This window comes from Callithrix jacchus, chromosome 10, assembly GCF_049354715.1.
Source record: "Callithrix jacchus isolate 240 chromosome 10, calJac240_pri, whole genome shotgun sequence".
Classification (NCBI taxonomy): Eukaryota; Metazoa; Chordata; class Mammalia; order Primates; family Cebidae; genus Callithrix; species Callithrix jacchus.
In genome coordinates this window covers 34,939,439-34,949,655 of record NC_133511.1, presented here as the reverse complement: position 1 = coordinate 34,949,655, position 10,217 = coordinate 34,939,439, and the positions used below count along the sequence as shown (strand labels likewise).

General features: G+C 46.3%; 1 long non-coding RNA gene across 1 annotated transcript; it reads left to right on the top strand.

Annotated features, from left to right (window-relative positions):
• Positions 1-462: 462 nt before the first annotated feature.
• LOC144577973 (uncharacterized) lies at positions 463-1,894 on the top strand. Its single transcript, XR_013522844.1, has 2 exons — positions 463-629; positions 727-1,894. It is a non-coding gene; the product is annotated as an uncharacterized LOC144577973 (long non-coding RNA).
• Positions 1,895-10,217: the final 8,323 nt, after the last annotated feature.

The following is a 10,217-nucleotide window of genomic DNA, read 5'->3' as shown; positions in this document are numbered from 1 at the left end:
TTTATATAAATATACAAATGAATATACACATACAGAGAGAGACAGAGACAGAGCCAAAGCTTCCTCTGTCACCTAGGCTGGAGTGCAGTGGCAGGATCATGGTTCACTGCAGCCTTGACCTCCTGGGGCTCAAGTGATCGTCCTGCCTCAGCCTCCTGAGTTAACATATATTTTTAAAGGCCACTCTGAATTTTCTATGGTGAATGAATTAGAGGAAGACAAGGCTGGAATTGGGGGAGTGGTGGAGGAACCATGCATAGACTTGGATAGGCCCCCCAGGGGGAGCTGTGATCTGCCGGGAAGGATGACTGTGGCTCGGGTCCTGACAGTGGCTGTGAAGGCTCAGGAAGAAGGGAGTCTATTTTGGAGGTGGAAATGACAGAAATTGCTAATGAGTTAGAAGTGACTCTTACATATCTGATGAGCAATTTCTGACTTCGGTTGTTATATTTCTGGCTTGGTGTGATTTTTGGAGATAGTAAAGGCTGAAGTAGGAACAAATCGATGAAAGAAGCAGGGTGTGGATCAAGGCTTGTATTTGTGTGCTTTAAGTTTTGGATGGCAGTGAGTTATTCTGGTGAGGCTGTCACAGAAAGAGGCTGCAGTGCAGAAGATGGGTCTGGGCTGAGGTAAGGCTGTGGGCATTGCCGCAACATGGGTGGGCAGGGGACTGAGATCACCCAGGGAGAGGTGTGGGTGGAATGTGAACCTGTGCTGTCGTTCCAGAATGCTCTGCAGAGGTTCACACTTGACCTTTGAAAAGCTGATCAGCCACCCGCAATTATTTATCATATCGGCATTGGTCTCAGGTCTCGAGGGCTCATCCGAGAGGAATCTGCTGACCCATCTCACCCTTTCCAACTGCAGAAGAGTAAAGAGGCAGGAAATGGGGTGAAATGGTACTGCTACTGATCAATGCTAATGACCTACACCTGGCTGCAACACTCATTTTATTAAAGAAAGAAAAAGCGGGTTTCAGAGCGACTGGGAGCCTCGCTGTATTAATCACATTTGCATATTGTGCTCTATTTCAGAAGACTTCAACACCATAACTCACAGCAATCCATATTTATGATTTGAAAATTGCTGACTGAATAATTATACATTAAGTAACTTCTGTTTCCTTGTATATTATTGTTTCTAATTAGCAATGGGGGAAAATAAAGTCATTATTATTTATGGATACAGTTTAGGCTCGGCATTTCCACTGGGTTTACAGTCTTCACATCAGTCTGCAGCCCCTGCTGGGCTCCTCCGTGCAGCCTCCAGGAGCTGGCCGGCTGGGCCAGGCAGGTTCCAGCCTCCCTCCCCTGCTCCTCCTCTGCTACTCTCCCCTAAGTGCTTGTTCATTCAGACCACAGGGCTTCCCTATCCTCATTCCATCCTTATGGCCTTTGTATATAGTTTCACGTGCTGTAAGATGAGAAAGTTCTCATTCTGAAGTTTAACGCTCCAAAACTGTCACGTGAAACTCTTGCTTATCACAGTGAATTATTCCCGCCTGTGTTTGCCGTTGTTATTTCAGATAACTGTTGCTGAAGCATTTGCTAAATAGACCTCATGGCCTTTCTAGCCCCTGCCCTTTAGACGCATGCACACATAGTAAACAATAAGCATTAAGTAAAACACAGAATTTATCTATTTAATTGAAAAAAGCAAAGCCAGATCAGCCGGCCACACAGTGACCAAACCTAGCTGCAGAGGCTCTGCACTGACACAGCAGCCTGCCCCTCGCTTGCCTCTCCATAGTTGCCCAGTTACATGGCCTTTCCCTTCCAGCAGAGCCCCTCTGAGCCACCTGGCTGGAAAATTCCAGTCCATTTGCCTGTTGCATAATAAATGTTACACAATACACTTTGCCTGGCTCAGTTTTCACTTAATTAAAATAAAGACTTTTGCTCTAAATCAATGGGTCTTCACCTGGGGGTTGCATCAAATTCACCAGTGAAATTTTTAATAGAGCACAGGTGTCCTGCCTCATCACCAAAAATCAGGGCTTGATGGGCCTGAAGTGGTCCTGGGCAGTGGGAGAGTTGAAAAGTTTCACGGGAGTTTCTGATGCTCACTAAGGTTAAGACACTTTGGTAATCTAGAAGCTTCTCAAGTTTAGCCTCAAAATGGCATCACTGAGGTGAGGGCAGACTGTACTCCAGACAAGAAAACAGAATGTTAAGCATGGGATCAGGCCTCACTTTTTTTTGGTTTTATTTTAGCTCTTCAGGTGTTTGCAATATGTTGCTCATGTCATAACTACCATTCCATTCTGGGCAATTCCCAAAATAACTTGTGATTCTCTGATTCTGAAAGTACAATCAAGACTAATTTTAAAAGAAAAAAATCCAAATAAGTACATAACTAGAGAGCCTGTCTGATGCCAGATCTGAGGTTCCAGTGTTCAAATGCAGAAGGGAAAGTTGTACAGCCTCTGGCTCCAGTCTAAGTCCTCTCAGTCGAGAAAAAAAAAATTCCCTATGTGTTTCATCCCATACTTTTGAATTCAGGCTTGCGAGAAAGGCTCCAGCTAAGAATAAAATGTTGCCTTTTCTTCTGCTACTGTGAACCCATGCAAATATTTTCTTCAGAAAACTCTTGAGGAGGAAGAATAGGAAAGAAAAGGCACTTGTATTTTCCTACATTTCTGGTACAAAATACCATCAGGATGGTATCAGTGGAAAGGCTATAAACAGAGGCGTCCTCTGTAGGCATGCAGCCTGTCTTCATGGTGACTGGATCCTCCCCCACAGCCCTATGGAGAGACTTTTCACAAAGAATCCCAGCCCCATGCGTCCTTCAGCCTGTACTGACCTGATGCAGACAGGGAGAGATGAACACAGAACCCTCCAGCTGGAAGTTCTAAGGTAACCTGATAGATACCTGATGGAGCCAGCGCCTCCAGGGTAGAGCTTTCAGGAATGCATATGGAATTTACAAGAAAAAGGCAAATTCATCATCACAGCATGGGTGCATTCTGTGAAATGCAGAGTTACGTGATTTCATTGTTGTGAGGACATCATAGAGTGCACATATACACACCTAGATGGCAGAGCCTATACAAACCTACACTGTACGGTGTGGCCTATTGCTCCTAGGTGCACACCTGCATAGCACGTGACTGTACTGAATACTGCAGGCAGCTGTAACACAATGCTAAGTATTTGTGTCTCTAAACATAGAAGAGGGCCTGGGTGTGGTGGCTCACACCTGTAATCCCGGCACTTTGGGAGTCCAAGGCAGGTGGATCATTTGAGGCCAGGAGTTCAAGACCAGCCTGGCCAACATGATGAAACTCCACCTCTACTAAAAATACAAAAAAATTAGCCTGGTGTGGTGGCGAGCATCTATAGTCCCAGCTACTTGGGAGGCTGATGCAGGAGAATTGCTTGAATCCTGGAGGTAGAGGTTGGAGTTAGCTGAGATCATGCTACTGCACTATAGCCTGGGCAACAGAGCAAGACTCCATCTCAAAAATAGAATAAAATAAACATAGAAGCGGTATAGTTAAAAAATAGATGGTATTATAATGTTACAGGACCACCCTCGCATATCCCATCCACTGTTGAGGGAAACATCATGAATGACAGATGACTGTCATATTCAGATAAACAGGCTGTGCCTTTCATTTCTATTTGGAAGATAATACTTCTCTTCTAAATGTGCCCAGGCACTGGGAAGGATGTTAAAGTCACGAGGACAAGAGGCAGCTATGACATTTCTATGATTAAGCTGGAGACCAGGCCCGGCAGGAGGGTGAGGGCGAACCCAGGTTCTGTCCGGGAGCAGGAGGAGGTGCAGCTGCAGAAGGTTAGGCTGCCTCTCCACACATTCTCTGCCTCTGCAGGGACAGATGGAAGACAACCAGGGCCCTCTATGCAGCACCTGGGTCAGTCAAGTCCCGTGTTTAGAGGGGGTGACAGTAACAACCATCAGCCTCTGCGCATGGCTGCTGGCTTCAAGGGGACACATACGTGATGGTTCTCCTCTGGAAGCCATGTCCTCCACACCAGCCTGTGCCCTCTGTCAGCCTCCCGGGCACGGGGCACAGTCAAGAGAGAGGAATGGGTAAACAGAACAAAATCGTGCCTGTATCTGAGCTGCCGGATGGGGTGGGAGAGAGTCAAGGCTTTGTGAGCTGGAGTCAGTTCCCTGCCCCACCCACCCTGACCCAGGATAGGGAACCCCACCATCAATGCTATGCTTCCCAAAGCAACGGATTTTAGTTTGTACTTGAATGAAATCCAATGATGACAATTTCTGAAAAATGTACATCACCAATGCCACATTATAATCATTTTTGCAATGAATGTATCCCTTTGTTTTATCTTCTACTCTGGGGGAAAATATATGAGAGACCCAGACTCGAGTTTGCACATCAGCTGGAGCAAACCCAAATCCTCAGAAACACAACACAGGAGAGGCAGGGATTGCAGCGTCACAGAGAGTGTGAATTACAGGGCTTCCTGTTTATTCCAGCAGGAATCTGGTATCGTGCCTGCCTGGGTTGGGATTTTCCCTTCTGTTCTCCAGACTCAGTTTATGATGAAGCCTCCTAGCAGTTCTGTCTCCTTGTTGAGGGTGCAGCAGTGCCTCTGTTGATGACAGCCTGGCAAACAACAGCAGCTCTAGCCAGACAGCCTTGGAGAGAGGGAACCCGTGCTGCTGGGCTCTAGCAGAGCCTTTCCTAGGCCACTGTTTCAGAGCTGCTGGCAAAAGAGGCTGAATGGCACTCCCTGGATAGCCCTGAACCCCGGTGATCAGAAGGTGCCTTTGCAGTGGAGAACAGCAGGGGCTGCCTGTCTCCATGGGGCCGCCATGTAGCATTTCTCCAAACATCTCCCATTTTCAGTGAGTTATCATGTCACTTACTTATGGAAACATTTTTTCTAATAACTACTCATCCTGATGAGTTGGCTGTGAGCAGTACATGGTGCTAATGGCCCATTAGACACTTCAGAGGGACCGAGGGTAGATCCAGAGTGCACCAGCCTGGCCTCCTCCAAGTACACAGAGCTGCTTCCACCTCTAAGCAGCAAGTCTCACCTGGCAGGAAAGGCAATTGATTTGTGCCCTGGAGAAATGAACTAACTTTTCCTCCATAAAGTACAATGACAAGGGTATGACTTCAGGCCAGATTCATAACATCAAAGCCATGCTGATTCCACCCTCAGAAACTCAGATGAGCAGAGAGCAAGCAATCAGGGAGTAAGGAGCCTAATTACCAGTTACTGTGGCAGTTGACAGGAAAGGGAGGCCTGGATTCTGAAGACCCCACTTTCCATGTTTCTGATAGGAATAAAGCAGCTTTGGAAGTGAGAAGGCTTGGCTGGCCTGGTGTGGTGGCTCACACCTATAATCCCAGCACGTTGCGAGGCCGAGGCCGAGGCCGAGGCCCAGTGGATCACCTGAGGTCAGGAGTTCAAGACCAACCTGCCCAACATGGTGAAACCCCGTCTCTACTAAAAACACAAAAATTAGCTGGGCATGGTGGTGGGTGCCTGTAATCCCTCTACTCAGGAGACAGAGGCAGGAGAATCTCTTGAACCCGGGAGGCGGAGGTTGCAGTGAGCCAAGATCAAGCCGCTGCACTCCAGCTTAGGCAACAGAGTGATACTCTGAAAAAAAAAATTTTGGCTAATGACCGTTGATTTGGGGTGGAAGGACTTCCAAGTCCAAACCTGGAGGAGAGGCCTGGCCCTACCCAACCCTGGTGGGGCAGGCTGTGCAGATTCCCCTTTAAGAATAACAATGACCCCTCCCATCTCTGCCCTCATTCCCTCTATGTTTCAAGCCTAAGACTGGCCTGACCTAGCCTAGACTCCAGATCACTGTGGGATTCAATGAGAGTCCATAGCATTAAATTGAATTTGCTTTAAAAAACAAAAGGTTTGGAACTCATTTTTATTCTGCTGTAAGAGACCTAGAAGCAGTTTAAATATATCTCTCTGAAATGGAGTGTAAGCACATGCCAGCCTATGAACACATCCCTCAGGAAGCACTGGATAACTTACCCGTGTCTGCACTGAGGCGGTCCTCAAACTGCACCCACCCGCCCACCCCTATACAAATACACACACAGGGAGAACTCTCTAGAATCTTACATTGGAATGGAATCCAGTTGTATACCAGGAAGCAGCCTTAGGGACTTCAGGTCCAACCTTCTTACTGGACAGATGAGTAAAGCTTTAACCTGGGAAAGGTGAGCAACTTCCCAAACAGCTGGTGGTTAAGCTGAGGCAGAGGTCAGGGATCAGGGATCAGGGATCAGGGATCAGGTTCCCTGTTCTATACCAAACCCCACCAAGGGGTGGAAGTGACCTTCAAAGCCATTTAATCCAAGCTGCGTGTTTTATGTATGAGCAAGAAGAGTGTTCTGTGCTGTCTCAAGCTACAACCATTTGAGAGGATTAAAATGAGAAGGAGAAGAGGCAGGTAAGAGAAATTGTGAAGAAAATCAGGAATGAGAAGAGACTAACAGAAGAAAGCAAAGGAGATGGGAGGTGTGGGGTTGGAACGTGTGATACAAGGAGTCTCTATGGAAGCGAGGGGCCTCACCTCTGCTCCTGGCAGGTAGGGAAGAGTTGGGGTTGAGGGGTTCAGAGTGGAAAGACCCCACTGTGTGCAGAGGCAGGACATGCCCAGACACCACTGAGCGATGGCCAGGAAACTGTGCAATTGCCATGAGAGGGACTTGGAGGGTCCAACATGGAGGGTCAGTTGTGTTAAATTTGATCTTTAACACAGCTCAAATTTCCCAGATGGTGGCCTAGCTGCAAACAGCATTTCTCAGCAGCGGGAGACATTGCCACAGGTGAACGCATCACCCCTGGCACCCCACAACCCACACACATTTGTCTTCTCACAGGCTGCAGGGGAGGGAGACCTCAGTCCCCAACGGGTCACCATCTCCAGGCAGTAGCCACGCGGAAGAGGTCACTACTCTGAAATAAAACTCACTGGCATGGAAGAAGAGACTAGCGTCCTGTGTGTGGCTCTCCTACTCTCTTTTGAGAGTCAGCCTGGCTTGAGGACTTGCCCAGAGCACCTGGGGTTTGTCAAGTTCCTCCTTACAGATTTCCCCCAGGGAGTGCTTCGGGGAAGATGTGGGGCTCCTTTCTGGGAGAAAGTCACTCCACAGGCTCCACTCACCCTGTCCATCTCCTTTCTCTGTTCCCGGGTCCTCTGTGAAGGCTTTATTTAAAATGTCCCAGCAGATTCTCAGCCAGCTGGGAGAGAAACTGTTCCTAAACCGGAATGGGGCACAAGCAGCAATTAGTGAGAAATCCTGCAGAGAAAGAGTCCAGGGGAAGAGGGGCCTTCTCAGGGCCAGGTCTCTGAGGCCCGCTGGGGTCTGGGATTTTGTCTTATTCAGGTGTGTTCCAGCACCTCCCAGGAAGGATTGCACAGAACTGGAGCTCTCCTCAGCAGCCTGACCCAGGAGCAATGCCCTCCACAGTCCGATGAGTCTGGGAGGTCAGGAAGACAGAGTTCTTCGCTGCAGGGCTCCACATAGCCCTTACTTACTATGCAGGATTTGACAAGCGTATTTGACCACAAGCCTATAATTTCCAGGGCGTCTGGAGAAAAGATTAAAAACAAGGGGTGTTAAGAATGATTATCCCTGGGGTGGGGAGGATTGTGATGATTCTAGTTTTTCTGTTTGCTTCTCTGTATTTCATTTATTTTCTGCATGGGATATTTATGATACTTGTGTACAGAAAAGTAAATAATTATTCAATGAAATTAACCCTCCTCCATGCCTCAGGCCAGGCTGGAACAGGCTGGGAATCATAGGAAGGGTGGATCTGAAGTTCCCTGGAGTCCTGGCTGGAGTCCTTCACTGAGTCCTGGGAAGCAGAGCGGATGCAGCAAGGAGTTGGCCTTTAGACCCAGAAAGCTCAGCTGCAGCTGCTGGGCCTCAATTCCTCATCCCGGAGCATTCCGGCATCCTTCAGACCATGACCAGTGGGGATGAGCAAGGCCCAGGGGCTCCCTTGCCCACCCACTTCCCTGCAAGTGATTCTCCTGAGCCCAGGAGCCAAGCCTCTCAGACTACCCAACATGGGTGTGATCCTAGGAGTTCTAAGCCATCTTTATGGTGGGTGCTTCCCTCACATCCTCAACTGTGACATGGCATTGAATGCCACAGCCTGGTCACTCTCAGCCAAATAGTTTATGTTTTTTACACGTTTCTCTTAAAATGTGGTAAAGATGTGATTTTTTTAAAGGATTATTTTTCCACTTAATTTCTTTAAACTACATGTGACTGCTTATAGCAAGAATCACAATATTATATTCTAAGGCTTATAAGTATTTAGATGTAACACGTAGAACAATTACAGCAGAATGGTCATGTGCACTGTCACAATACCTTACAACACTTGGCAGGAGAGCCAGCTTGTATTTACTAATTCCACAAAATAATCCAGACACAAAATCGCACATGTGTAGAATAGGTTTTTTTAAAAACAAGGAAGAAAGCTGAGGGAAGAAATCACAGCAACCCTGAGATCCAGCAGGGCAAATTCAGCCACACCCTCCAGGCAAAGGTGAGGTGCCTGTGAGCCGCTGGTAATGAGTGCAGGTGAATGAACCTTGGGTATCTATGAACTTGTTACTCCAAGAATATTAATAGGAAGTCAAATAGCAAGTCAATTCAAAATTAGCTTTAATTATATATTTAGGCAGAAGCTGCCTCTCAAATTTTCATAATGCAGATATTGCAAAACAAGAACACAATAGTAATTTTTTATCAAGTGTCATTAAGATATGTTTAAATATCACTCCTCATTTGACAGCGCTGTTTCAGAAGACTTGGGCAATTCATCTAAGTCACACATGAGGACAGGAAAAAATGAAAACTTGATGTGTGAGTTTGAAAATACAAACCTCATCCATGCTGTCTGCAGAAAGAGCAGCTTCTGGAGAGGGAAGGAGGGGCCAGCTGCATCAGTCATTGCTGCTGCCTGCGTTACCGACGTTATTATTACTAAGTATGACATGCCGCCATCTGTGTGCTGCATTAGTGGCTAGGAAAGGCTCAGGGCCAGAGCACAGGTTTGCCATGGCTGAAGGTAAACCAGGCAGATTCAGCTCAGAAGCACCTGCAGGGGCAACCCTCAGCCAGGGGAGACAGCAGCTGGTGTGTAAATCCCTGCCTCCTCTCCTTCAGATAAACAGCACTGATCTCAGACTGTAAACATCTCAGAGGTCCCTGCAGAGGAGACCCCATGGTCTACTGCAGCCGTCATTAGGACATTTCTTGGTTGGCTTTTGAAAATGAACTTTAGTTAGTTCTAACTACATCTGATTATACGCACGAATGCACTGTGATGTGGTTTGATAAACGCACACCTGTGTGACCATCACCAGTATAGAGCATTTTCCTCACCCTGAAAACCTCCTCATGCCCTTTGCAGTCCATTTCTCTCTACTACTATTCGTGCTCCAGGCAATTGTGAATTAGTTTTTCAAATTCTAAAATTCTACACAAACAAATCAGTATGAATTAATTAGTTCATAAATCCCAACATACTGTTTTTGGGATTCAAACATGCCACTTTGTGTATCGATGTGTTCCTTTTTTATTATCAAGCAGTATATCAGTACACAAACATATCATTTTTAACCCTTTGCCAGCTTATGGATATTTGGGTTATTTCCCAGTTTGGCTGTGATGAGTAAAGCAGCCATAAAGAGTCACATATCAATGTGATCTTGACGACAATTTGTTGTCAAACTGAAATTTGGATTTTTCATCTAAAAAAAAGTTAGATAATTATCATAGGTACATTTCGGGGTTATGGTAAAGAGGAAATAAAATACTCCACATATCTGGAAGCTGGCCTGTGGCTTTGTCTTCCCACTATACCTGGACTCTGAGGAAATGTCAGGTTCAAGGTCTGGGCAGAGAATGTACAAGGAAGTCTGGACGCTATCACTGTGCCAGAAAGGATAAAGATGAATGAGCCTGTTAGTGTCATGTCAGAAAGGCCACAAAGCATGCTTAATGTTTTCCAAAATAAAATGTTTAAAAACAAAAAGACAGTCATTTGCTGAAGAAAGTACTGCTGGCCTGAGACTTAACAATTTAACCATAAAATGAGTAAGTCTGCAACACATTGAAACACATCAAATTACCAAATATGCAAATCCATGAATTCTTAATCAATTGCTTACGTGCTTAATGGACCCAGTTGTTATAAAATGAACACATCAATACA